General features: G+C 34.7%; 1 long non-coding RNA gene across 1 annotated transcript; it reads right to left on the bottom strand.

Annotated features, from left to right (window-relative positions):
- Window positions 1–3,356: 3,356 nt before the first annotated feature.
- Window positions 3,357–4,746, bottom strand: LOC118437414. The gene is made up of 6 exons (XR_004836096.1): window positions 4,601–4,746; window positions 4,241–4,525; window positions 4,026–4,139; window positions 3,845–3,934; window positions 3,672–3,766; window positions 3,357–3,565 (listed from the first exon to the last, which is right to left on the bottom strand). It is a non-coding gene; the product is annotated as an uncharacterized LOC118437414 (long non-coding RNA).
- Window positions 4,747–13,569: the final 8,823 nt, after the last annotated feature.

Genomic DNA, 13,569 nt, shown 5'->3' with positions numbered 1-13,569 from the left:
AGCAATACCGTAAGCACTTGAACGAGATGAAATTCTTTACCGCTATGCATCCAAAGTACGAGCAAGTCAATTGTTGGTCAATTCCACCGTCGTCAAAATCATCGAACGTCGTTCCTGATAATCCCACTATTTATATCGACACCGAAGATAAATTTCATCAATTTAGTAATATGTTGGATAATTTATTAGTTAAAGAAATTGCCATAGATTTAGAGTTTGATTCAAACCATCTTTTTCACGATTGTACCGCCTTAATGCAAATGTCAAGTATTAATTTTAACGTAATTATTGATCCTTTCACTGTATTTAATATGATTCGAGATAAGATTGGAAAATTAATGTTAAACGAGAAAATTGTAAAATTAGTTTTTGATAATTGCGATTTGAGAGCGTTACAGAGAGACTTTTGTATTTTTGGAGTTGGTGTTATAGATGTTCAAAATATCTGTATGCAAATTCTCAATTTGTCAGAGAAACCGAGTCTCAAATTTTGTGTTAAACATTTTTTAAATGTCGATATCGATAAGTCTTGTCAGAATTCTCCATGGTTTTTGAGACCGATAGTTGATAAGTATGCTAGTTATGCGATAAATGATACAATTTTGTTACTAAAGTTATGGAATAAGCTTAAGTTAGAGTACAAGATTGATATGTATAGCTTAAATCAGTCTAAACAGTCAACGTTGATAAGTTATCAATTTCCGAGAAGTAAGTCCTCTGTAGAATCAGATTTTTCTAAAATGTTGAATCTTTTAAAAATTGTAAATGTTCAAGTTTTGAATGATATTTCTAAAATTTTTGAGTCACGAAAAGATTTGTTTAGAGAGTTACATGATTGGAGATTTTCAAAAGCTAGAAAGTTAGATTGCAGGCTTAACAGTTTTTTGAGTCTAATTGAATTGGGCAAAATATTTCGTTTCCTTCCTCTGAATTCTATTTATTTACAAAAGATACTTCGTGGTCACTTGGTGCGATCTGAATTCTTAGAAGAAATTGTTGTTGTTATTCAAAAATTTTTGTCTCGTGAGATTGCTCAAATTTTACAAATTCCAATTGAGAAAGATGAGTCAAAATCTGTAAAGATTTCCCAAAGTTGTCAAGGCGTAATTGACATAAATGAATGTTGGGAGGTGACCGAACCCGCAGGTCCCTCTGAGTCAGAAATTGAATCACTTTGCAGTAGGGTAGCCGTTTTAGGTTCCCTTGAAAATAATCCTGAAATTGGGAGGGCGACTGATGAAAGTTCCCTTGTCGTAGATAAAATGGAAATTGAGCAAATTCACGATGAAAGTAGTAGTTTAAATGTCAATTCTCAAAGTATAGATCGTCCAATGACCAAAAAGTATAAAAATTTTCTGAGTAGAACTTTGAAGAAGCAAAATTTCAAACGCAAAAATGAGGAAAGAGTGAAAGCTGGTTTGCCAATTATGATTAAAAGTAGAAATGCAGGACTAGCTCATAGGAAGAGGACTGAAGCGAGGAAACTTTTAAAACTACCAACGGGTCCTTTGTTGCCCCCCGGGAGTTATTTTCGGAGGGGGAGAGTATCAGGACATGGTCCTTTATAATATATATATATGTGTATAAGTATAGGTATAGCGTCAGCTTAATATGTATAGTCATGATAAATGTAATATGGATATATGAATAGAATGTTCTAGAAGCTTCGAGAGAGAGAGAGAAGCATTGTATGTAGAGTAGAGTGAGTAGAGAGTCAGTCTTCGGGTGGCGGCTGGCGAGTACAGTCACAATAAAATGTGCTCTCCGTAAAATATTCCCCAGTCTCCACTTACATATTATTTGTACACCACTACCATCATCATCCATTAATCATCATCCCCAACTAACCACACCCACCATACGGGGAGAAGGATGTCGACTTATCAAAGGAGGACTAGGGCCTGGAATCTGGTTCGGTAAGGTTAAAGGGTCGGGTAAGTCGAGGTCTGTACAGTCATGAGGTACATAGTCGAGTAGGGAACCCTTTAGCGATTATCACCACTCACTCATAATGTTTATTATGGATTAACTAATCTAATATCTATCTAACCGTATAAATTACAACGGTGCCACTACACACTGGACACCACTTATACCAATTTCATTAACTGCAGCTTAAACTGCTATGATTACCATCTTAAATCTAGTCTAAAATAAATGTGACTATTCTTTAAGTGGAAGTGGACAGCTAAAAGAAAAAGGCAGTAGCAATGTGATAAATTGGTATCGCTAATTTGGCTTGCAATTGATATTTATGCGAAGAATATGTATATTAACCAAAGCGTGCATATATTGACTGATATGATTTTAATTTTAAGTGGGATTTCTTTACGAAATATCACAAATTGAAAAGTTAGCTTAAATTCAACAACATTACCAGCTTTGCTGATTCGTACAGATGTATTATCACGCTCGCAATTATCACGCTCGCAATTACCGCTTAATTACCAATTACGTTGGTAATTAATTTCACAATTTATACTTATCACGCTATTAGGTTTTAATCGTTCGCCAACAGTTTTTCCGCATATGTGTATGAGATTTGCATATGTAAATTTCGAATGGCAGTTGAATATTTTTATGTCTTAACTTAATGCGTAGAATGATCTAGATAAGATTGGAAGTAGATGACGACATCATCCCAACAATATTTCCGGTGCAAAGTTGAGAAAGATGAGAGGACGTACATATGTACCTGTTCGTGTATCTGCAATTTAAAACCCGTTATCAACATTTGCATTTGACGATAATTAGTGCCTTTAAAAATAAAGTAATTTCCAATTTTACTTTAATTGTATTCCTATAATTCGTGCACATAGATCGTGTTGCTACTTGCCTGAAGAGATTTCGATGAAATTATCTTGTCCATGTTCAATGACGGAAAGTGTTGTGTCGCCAGAGTAATAAAAATGATCCACCGGAAAGGCAGATGCGGTCAAATTTGCGTAAGATCTGGTAAATATGATTTTTTTAAAATTAAACTTCATATTTTTTACTGAAAATATTAATTATTTAGTACACTCTAAATAAAATCATTACCAAATCATTACCAAAATGCACACGTATATGACTCTGCAAAAACGGTAATAATAACCACCGGCTGGTAAAGAAATTGATTGAACCCGAAGTGGTAATAAAGAACACCTTTAGGGATAAAATCAATACCGTGATGTATGACAGATGTACTACAATATGTAGTAAAATGTCTACCGCCTGGTAATAAACCATACCACTTTGTACACGGCGTGCTACTCATACCGGTATTAATGCTTTTTATATGTATACCCCAATATTACCAAATGTTGTGCAGATTTCCACCGAAAATAATACATTTATTTATTTTCTTTACAATAATCTTTCACTCAATTATATTTATTGTAAAACCATTTTAAAACATACTTACATAAGTATAAAATTTAAGTATAATGCAAACTATGGTTTTTGACACTCGTCTGTCCCCCCTTCAAATTCCGATGAATCTCCAGTCGATTTTGGATGAGCCCACACCGGTTGACGTCTTGCAGAAAAATCTCTGTTCTGATTTCCAACTCAAATTTTTGCTTCACTGAAAAAAATAAACATAACATTATTATTTACTCGTTCCTATTAAGATGGTGGTCGTGCTCGATCACCATCTTCAAGGCACCTACATATGATAATTTGATACTTACCTGTTTCCAAAAATTCTATATAATTTCCAGAAGTTTTTATCACTTTCTTCCACGGGCAGAATAGGATTAATTTCGCCATTTTGACTTGAGTTGAGCTGAGCAGAAACTAAAACTGAAAAATGCGCCACTGTGTAGCGTCTCACAATCCATACCAAATGTATTAAAATTCTTACCACTATGGTAATAAACCACACCAAAATGTAGATCTCGTCAGCACCACAACTTGTAGTGCACTTGATTAAAATTATGGTAAAGAATGTTATCTAAATTTGAAGGATATAATTACCAGCTCGTAGGAATTTATTACCAAAATTATAAAGATAACTTAAAATATTGTGGTGGAAGGCCAGTTACCCGGTTGGTATTGATACGGTAATAATCCGGTATAATTTTTGTAGGACGCGTCATTACCAAGAGCTCGGTAAAGACGCTTATTAGGAATTCTTTACCAAGTTGCTAAGAGTGTAACTATTAATCAGCACGAGATGGTTTGTTTAAGTTCAAAGGATAAGTTGAGCATTAAATATTTTACATAGAGTGCCTAAAGCAAGGTACGATTAATATCTTACCATTTTTAACTCCTGCCCTCCATAAAAACTGCAATGTGCTGTAGAATTTTTGCAGGTAGAGAACCACAAGGGAAACTACAATTCTTGAACTCGGGCGACCCATTCATCTTCTTCATAAATTAGAAAGCTGTGTTGAAGAGTGCAAAATTTTTGCTCAAAATGTAATCATCAAAATAATTGAGGTCAAGTGGGTCAATTAGGTGGTCAAAAAAATTGCATGACAATCGAGTGCAGAATGTGGGATGTAAATTAATCTGAAGGAGATGGCTTTAGTGAGGCCTAGTCCTAAATTGAATATTATTTTAGACAAATTAGTTTTATATTATGCGTAAAGTCAGCTAAATAGGTTATTTGTTTTACCATTTCTGACTCCAGCCCTCCAATCAAATTGTCACATTTTTATAAAAAACTGCAGTGCATAGAATTTCTGCAAAATAAATGCAAAATTAAGCAGAATTTACTGATCACTCTTGTCCAGGTAGGATTTAAGTGCGTAAAATGACGTGATTTTGCCTCGTCAGCTACTCGAAAACTTGCCAGTCGTTAATAAATAAATGAGTAATCGAATCATGTATGCAAGTCGAACAATGCTAAGGATCATCCATGCACAAAAATAGGAAAGTATGCATGAAACTTATAAATTTAGATACGAAGTTTGCAACCCTAATTGTGTATAAAATTTTTCAAAAATTTAATTTTTTTAAATTTTTTCACGATTTATGCTTGGCCCTAAATATCGAAAAGTATCTACATGAGGGCAAAATTAACTTGTGAAATATGAACCCTGATCAGATACAAGACCAAATGGAACCGTTTCGGGGACATGCTTATAGCACGTGATAAAATTTAACGAATTTTGAATTCTACATTTTTACTCTGAGAATACTTCAAAAATTTGAAGCGCAAAATGCCTCTGTGTCAGTAGGTCATAAATCGGTCACATCCTTTATGCAGGATCCAGTCCCTCATGTTTACTGAATAATACTAGCGATATTAAACTTGCACAGCAAGGAAAATATCCGGGCTCAAATCCAGGCCGCATATTTAGATTTATGTACTGGCTAAGATAATTAAATCCAGAGCCAACTCAAACACTCTAAGAAACCGGGTACTAAATTTCCACTCGGCAATAATGCACGAAGTACTTGTCACATTACTCGTATTAATGACAACGAGTATTATGTTTGGTAATGTCGTGATGATAAAAAATTTCCCAATCAGTAGAAATTCTTAACCACGTTGGTAGCAAATCATTACCGACTTAATACATACTAGCACCCATGTGGCTCTACCGGATTGTTTACAGAGCAAATACAAGTGAGGAACAGAGGAGGCTACTTGACATGCAAAAACATATGCATTTATGTTCATATGTTTATGTACATACATATTTATGTATAATATACATAGGTATATTATACCTATGCAAATAAGTACATGCATATGCATGGTGGTTTAAATTTTTCATGGGACAACACTAAAAATGCAATTAGTTACAAGATTTAGGATTTACATTTTTCATTAATTATTCTCAATACTAATGGAACACATGTGATAAAATTATTCAAATTTTGAACTTCAGAAGCAAAATTTCGGTAACTAATGGAAACTAACAAAGTTTTCTCATGCAAAATTTTTCCATTGTAGCGTGACAATGTCACGGTGACATTAAAACCACCCTGTATATAGTAAATAAATAAGTATTTACACATAGCCACCAATGCGAATTAATTATGCTACTTTAAAATGCCCAATTAAAAAAGTACGTCACCCTTTCGAACCGTAAAGGAGACTCGAAATTCTAGCAATGTCATAAATAATGCAACTCTCCCAGTCAGTAAAAATGCTTACGTACGTAGAACAATCTCAATTTAACATAGTGCAATGCGTCGAGCCAAGAACTAAATCATACACTAATGTATGTAAATTCCACAATATTAGTGTCTTTAGCCAGAAATCACGCCATTCACGAAGTTCATGTCGACGGACTTGAAATAAGATTAATTCTAACCTTATTTAAATAAATTTTCAAAAATTACACAATTCACTAAATCAAAATATGTACGTATTTATATGCGGCACTTTATTGGGTTTGATAACTTAATGTTAGGCAATACGGACTTACTAAGGCTTACGTTACATTTTGCTATCTCATATATCAATAAAAATATTGGGTGTATTCACTTCATCTTCGTATTTAGCATCACAACTAGTATTTGGCTCGGTAATAAAGTTGTACCATATCAGTACCAAATTTTTACTGACCAGTATGATTTTATAATTATTGCTTTCTAACTGGTTGTACACTGGGTACTAAATATAAATAAGAATATCCATCATCCATTTTGTCCAATAAAATATGTAGAACGACCCAACAAATTTCCTTCTTAATGATTAAAAATTAAATCGTTTAATTAACTCGTACACCTAAAGATGTATGTGCATATGTATACTTAATCACCTGGATAGACAAATGCATACTTACTTAGCACAGATAAACGTCGTAATCTTGGCTGGCTGACTTGGTTGATGATTTTGTCCTTACCTTTTGACTTGGTCCTGTTGTGGGGTAAAATTGTAGCTGATTCGATGTTGGAGAATGTGAATTCAAGGAAGAGTTGCATATATGCGTGTTGTGTTTGATATATTACGGATTTTATATTTTGGCTGGTTTCAGTTGTTGGTATTAAATAATATTTACACACGCGTTTGAAGTAATAAATACCTTTGATTTTTCTAAGCAATTCTGCTGTTTCTGTTTTTTTAACGCATGAGTAACGTTCAGTGTAAAGCAGAAGATATTCATGCAGTAATTAATAGGAAACGGTGAGTCTATATGAAAGTGTCCACTTCCGTGGGATGATAAAAAAGTGTAAAATTACGCACAGAATATCTGTTTAATATATTTAATTGCAGGTTTGTTTTAGCAGGAATTTTAAATCAATTTTTTAGCATAGGCATAAGCACCACTAATTATTAGATGAATACATTGTAGGTACGTACAGGACAAAATAATGATAAGACCCTCAGTGCAATTAATTATAAACAAAATTATTTATGTAGATCTACATACACATAGGTATTGTTGTATATCTGCATACGAGGGCAATTATTTAAATAATATTTTATCTTAGAAATATGTAGGTTATTTTGCTATTGTTAAATAAAACTGTAAACAGCCATAAATACCATATCTCATGCATGGTTAGGTTCGAAATTTTACACGGGAAGAAGGACGTATTTAAATTTTAAAAGTTACCCAGGTATGATGTAATAGTGTGAATTTTAAGTATGGCATGTGGTTCTACTTACAATTGGGTGGCGCAGTTGCATTTGTGCTTGCAAAGGGTTGGTTTTGCTTTCTTTTACAAAATGGACAACATAGCGGACATGTATGCCGAAATCCCACACATATTAACTAGAGTAATTGATATGAGAAGGCAAGAGGACACTTGTGCAATGAATAATTCAAATCGTCACAGTCAATACAATGAAACGTGGGAAGAAATGAAATGCATCCAGCAAAGTATCTCTTATTACAACTGCCACAAAAACACCTTAATATCATTGCTGAGCTTAGATTGCATGATGGAAGCATTTTTCATGAGAAATAAAGGCACTTATTTGACTCAGACACATTATGTGGTCAATGCAATATAAGAGAAGAGGAAACGGTTTAGCATTTTTGTGTATGTGCAGAGTATTTATGGGCAGAAGGGATAAACTGACTGGACAATTTGACCCTAGAAATGGCGACTGGTCAAATTTCCTTAACCCTTGCAATCGTGAGAAACGTAGGTTAGTCTCAGAATGTGTGCAGATAAAATTAAGGCTAAGAAGAATGATGTTGGAAATGTAATCTCACTCTGCTCGTAACCTTGGTTTGGATAAGAATCAATTCAAGTTTTCTGCTATTGTAAATTAAGATAACATTATAAGTCTGTGAGTTGCATCTTACAAGTCACAAGTAAGAATTTATTTCTTATTCATATACTACAGTTGGATTCAGGATTGTCGAAATGCATTTCGGTAAGCTTGTAAATACTTTACTAACGATCTAAAATAGCGCTGCTGCCAGAAATATGATGGGAGTTAACAACGGGGACTTAAGGTAGGTGAATATCTTACCATGGCTTTATTGGCTGCCGTCTTTACTACAACTACGAAATGTATGAAATAATTGCGTATCTTCATTATGCTCTACTATTCGATAGATAGCAGTGTTGAAGATCGTGGTCCCATTCACGACTGTAAGAGAATGGCCACAGCTTACTACATTTCCTACCAAATTGCCATTTCCTTCTTTATGATAAACATTTTCTTGGATTTCGTCATCTTGACTTTCCAGAATGAAGTTCAACCTCAACCCATGAAACATGCAAGCAGTTATTGTAATGTCCTAAGATTTTATGTAGTGTAGTGTAAAAAATTTGATAGGTCTGTGTTTGCAGGTATATGTTTACATATATAATTTTTTTTATAAATATATATATGTATATATTAACTAGTCAAAGGAAGTCGAAAACGGCCGAATTCAAGAAGAATTGGTGCATGATTGTGCAAGTTTATATTAATTCAGAAAGTAATTCTATTTATCAAAATTAGGGTACGACAATTTCTTAGCTCTTTTCTGTCCAACATTGCAATTAAAGAGCAAAGTGTATCAAGATATAAGTAGAAAGAAGTTATCGTACAATGTCCTTCCGTCTTCCGGTGTGTACTTCTAAATATTATTCAAAATGTCAAGGATGCAAAAGAAAAGCTTGTCATTCCTTATACTTCTTTGTTTCCACAGTTCAGGTAAGAACTTAAATGGTGTTTAAATGTTAAATAACAATGCGAGTTGTTATTGAAAGGCGAAATAATAACGACTTAATTTTATAGCTTACACAAACTCAGGAGTACAAAATGACGGCGATGACGCTTGGTACGAATTCGACAGGATTTTCATTCTCAACTCTGGAAACCACGACGACTTCTTAGACTCGGAGGATCACGTTACTCTAATGTATAGTACAGGTTGTGTGTTCAGAACTTAAATATTCAATTATGTCGTTATTAGTAATTCGTAAGTTCTTAGACTCTGAGCGTTCATCGTGTGGGCCTGCACGAAATGAACTCAAAGAGCATGGATTCCACTTCACTTGTATGATTACAGTTGGGGACATCAAGTGATAGAGCTATATATAATTTAATAAATGTCAAATATATTCATTTATGTATTCAATAATTTGCAACACTTCGATTTATGCATCGATATTGCGGTTCATGGTTACCTCAGCGTTTGCTGTTGGGTCAATTCGACTTATGCAATCATTTACTCTAGGTCGAGTCTGATGAAATTCTTCGTGGACCACAAAATTGTAAGCTTAAAAAATGAAATATACAAATACTATCAATTGCATTCTAAGCTCGAGCATTACCATGACTTTGCAGTTGGCAGGCAAGGTCGGTGACACTCATGGATCTAAAGGAAGGGATAAATCGGCTTCAGTACTTTGTTGCCAGAGCAACATGTCGGATTTGGCCTGTATTCGGGGCTGAATTCAGTAAACGAGTTGAAAATCACTTAGTTAAGACCAGCTTACGACAAATTCAGTACGAGGTGCAATAAAATCATCATATAATTAACTTGATTAATTTTGGAACTTATTTAATAATATTTCTTAAAAAAAATTAACATTAATTCCATAAATACGCAGAAATTTTTGCAACTTCGCTAATCTCATGTACAAACGATTAGTACACAAGCTTTTAAAAGCTGAAGTTGCGTTATAACGCTTGGAGTGGCAAATAGATGCGTAGCACCAAACCCTCGCCATCTCTCGGAGGTGCAATGGAATTGCCTGGAGGGCAACTCGCTCTTCCCGCTCCGTCAGGACCTGTACACAAAAATTTCATTAATAACAATCTATTATGCATTATGATTTACATGTAATTTGTAATTTTGACGCACGACGTAATCGATCAGTTTATGATCGAACAATCGAAAAATTGCCTCCGCAATTTCCAAATCGCCGGGATGCAAAGGCATGGTGACCTGTGAGAATAAAACATTATGCATTCTATTTAATATTTTTATGTGCAAATAGTGAAGTTATATAATCAGAATCCACAGTCCAACTATGAAACAGCATTTATTTATTGATTAACAATTTTTAGTGAGATACAAGTCTCTTAAGGCATCTTAACGTGAATCAGTCACGTAGAACAATTTAAAAATAATCAGTAAATTATTCTAATATAATGTTTACATAATTTTTAACTATTTTAACTCTAACATAATTCTAAAGACAACTTCAATTAAACTAGGTAATCCCAAATAATGCTAAATACAACTTAAAATACATTTAAATAATTCCAAATAGTTGTAAATACTTAAAATATATTCTTAAAAATTATAAGGAGCATCTGTAAGATAATGCGATCTAAACCTATTCTAATGCGCTTCGGTAAATATTGTTAATTTGCCAAATTTGTGCCGTACAGAAGTTGAAATTTCTCGCATCTTTTGAAACCTATTTCCATGATCAAATAAGCGAATTTTCAAAAAATGCATCGAAATTCGAGAAATGAGATCAGACAAATGACTAGTTTCAGTTAATGGACCAAAATCAACTACGTGATGCGTCAGATGTGGGAAAATTGTGGTTTCTAAGCATCGTGCAGTAACCATCATAGAAATCCTACGGTTTAGATTAGATACCTTCATTAAACCACCAGAAGTTTTGCAAATTTGCCGATAACATGCATCAGTCAGCTCAACTATACGGAAAACGGAATGACCAGGGGTGAATAAGCCTCCGCGATCCTTAGCCTCAATTAGCTTAGCAAAGTGAGAAGGAAGAAGATCATCGTCTGTGTTAAGAAGTGATTGGCACAAATCTCACACTTCAACTTCGTCCCAACTACTCTGACCACATTCCCGCTAATATAAGCTAGACAATTCCTATAAAAATCTGAATAATGTGGATCAGAGAGGGCGCTAAGATCTATAATGTCCAACGCATCAATGTCATCCATATCGAGCACCTTCAATTTCCGAACACGTTTGAGAGGCAACATACCACCAGGAACTTCACCTTCGTCAATCTGCGCAATGCAGTTACCCGTGTTGGTGGACTTGAGGAGATTTTGGTGCCAGATGGATTTCATAATGTTCCTAAACTCGACCACAGTTGGATTGTTGTTATTACCTAATCTTCCCCTCACGGTATTAAAAAAAAGTTCTAAAGGATCTTGGCAAAACCGATACGTCAGCACGAATTTGAAAGGATTAAACTCTCTGATCAGAAGAGCTTTGCTAATAGCAATGACTGACTTGATGGATATCATCATTCCTAATGCAGCCCGTCTTGAATCACTATCTATCAGCCTTTTCTCGTACACCGCACGTTTACCTGACCTCTTATACTCTCTAATTCCCACGTATTTCATTCCGTACACAGGCCATTGTTCACGTTGGACCTATGATTTAGACGTTTAAGATTTATGAAACTTATTTGTTTATTCAACTACATTCGCGTAAAATTAGAGATTGTATCCTACTTTGGTCTAAAAAGACTTCGGAATTTTAATTACAATTCGATCTTATTTTTCCAAAATGGGTGATAATGCTTACTTTCGGTGTCAATGAATTTGTAGCGTAAAATAATAGAAATGGCTTCATGAAATTAAATCCCAGTTGAAACGTAGGTAAAATTAGTCTTAGCTGGGCTTAAAGTCAATATGCACCTTGGTAACCATGGTAACCTAGCACTGAATTCGGCCCCTGCTCCGTAAGACCGGCCGTATCCTAGCTCGCTTGCGAGGCCATCCATCCATTACGGTGTACAGAAAAGACTAGTTTTTACTCATTGAAAACTGTTTTAAACTAAATTTTAAAAACGTAAAATCGCACCGTACTGAATGGACAACCTCGACTTTCCTTCCACTTACAAATGCACACCATCAAATAATAAATATTCAAATAAACGTACGCAATGAATCAATTCAATATGAAAAAAATATAAAAAACTACCTATGTACTTACTGTGTACTGCTGCGATGGCCAGATACACTTTTTTCAGTATTTCAAAATATAGTTTGCAATTATTTGCGAGACTTTTATATTGTAAACAAGTGATGATGATGATGGATTTGATGATGATGATATGAGAGGAGCTACTACTTATGGCCTGTCTCCGCGAGAGGCCTCACCTTCATTCACTTTTATTTCATCTCCAAATTGACTATGGTGTTACGAGGCATTGGTGACACTTGCATCAAAGTTACCTGTTCTTGGCTTGGAGCTTATTGCTACCACACAGCGGGATGCAAGTGCGATGATCTGCAAACTGACGACGAAGCTACCTATATACGTAAGCCAAGTATGTATACATGCTCGTGCCAAGGCTACCAAATTGCAAGCGCCAGTTCTGTTTATAATATCTGAGTAAGTTTTGAGCAATACTGTGCAAGAATAATTTCAAGCACACAAAGAAACCTTTGATTTCTAATAAGCTTCCCTAGCTTATCATAATTTTTATCCTCTAAATTGTTAGGATGCATCATCTGCAAGAAACCGTCCACCAGATAAAAGTTCACTTGAACGTTCACCAGGATTTAATCCGGGTATTCAAGATGAACACTGAAAAATAGTATAAACAGAACGGACCTTAGTATGAAAGACGTTAGCGAAATAAACAGTTTTTCATAAACAATATTTTGATAATAAATGCGGTAGGCCGAGATGGGCAACAAGCTGTTGTACTTTTAAAGGACCTAGGATCAGAGGCGTTCCTTGGATTGGGACGGCCTGGAGCACACATATGAAGTCCGGCCTTTTCAAAAATAGTGTAAAATATCTAGGCATTAAGACATTGTATGTGTCTTGTTTCAATGTGTGTCGTAAAATTAAGTTCCATCTAGCTCTCTATATCCATCTTTCAAACCAGGGAGTATATTTTACATGAAAAAAATGTTCGGCAAATTTTAATTTGTTTAGCAGTAATTGTAATTACAATTTCTAACGCAGCTCATTAAGTTAGAATTTTTTGTTATAATTCCGCTGTCTGGGCCCCTAAGGATCAGTACTGGGACCTGAAAAAACGGTACCGAGGGAGATCCATAGTTCAACGTTTACAGGATGTGTATGACTAACCACAATAAGATGCATTAATTCTGGGACCATTCCATATAGATATGTAAGTAAGATGTTATGGTCGTAGTGCGGGATTAAGAACTCATTGATTCAAATATGTAAATGTCGAAACAAGATGCAGAGTCTGATGTTGCATTAGATTAAGATATGTCCAAATTTTCAGGAAGAAAGTGTTCAAATCTAACAC

This window comes from Folsomia candida, unplaced genomic scaffold (assembly GCF_002217175.1).
Source record: "Folsomia candida strain VU population unplaced genomic scaffold, ASM221717v1 Fcan01_Sc013, whole genome shotgun sequence".
NCBI lineage: Eukaryota > Metazoa > Arthropoda > Collembola > Entomobryomorpha > Isotomidae > Folsomia > Folsomia candida.
The sequence above is the reverse complement of the archived record's forward strand: the minus strand, read 5'-3'. Positions and strand labels throughout refer to the sequence as shown.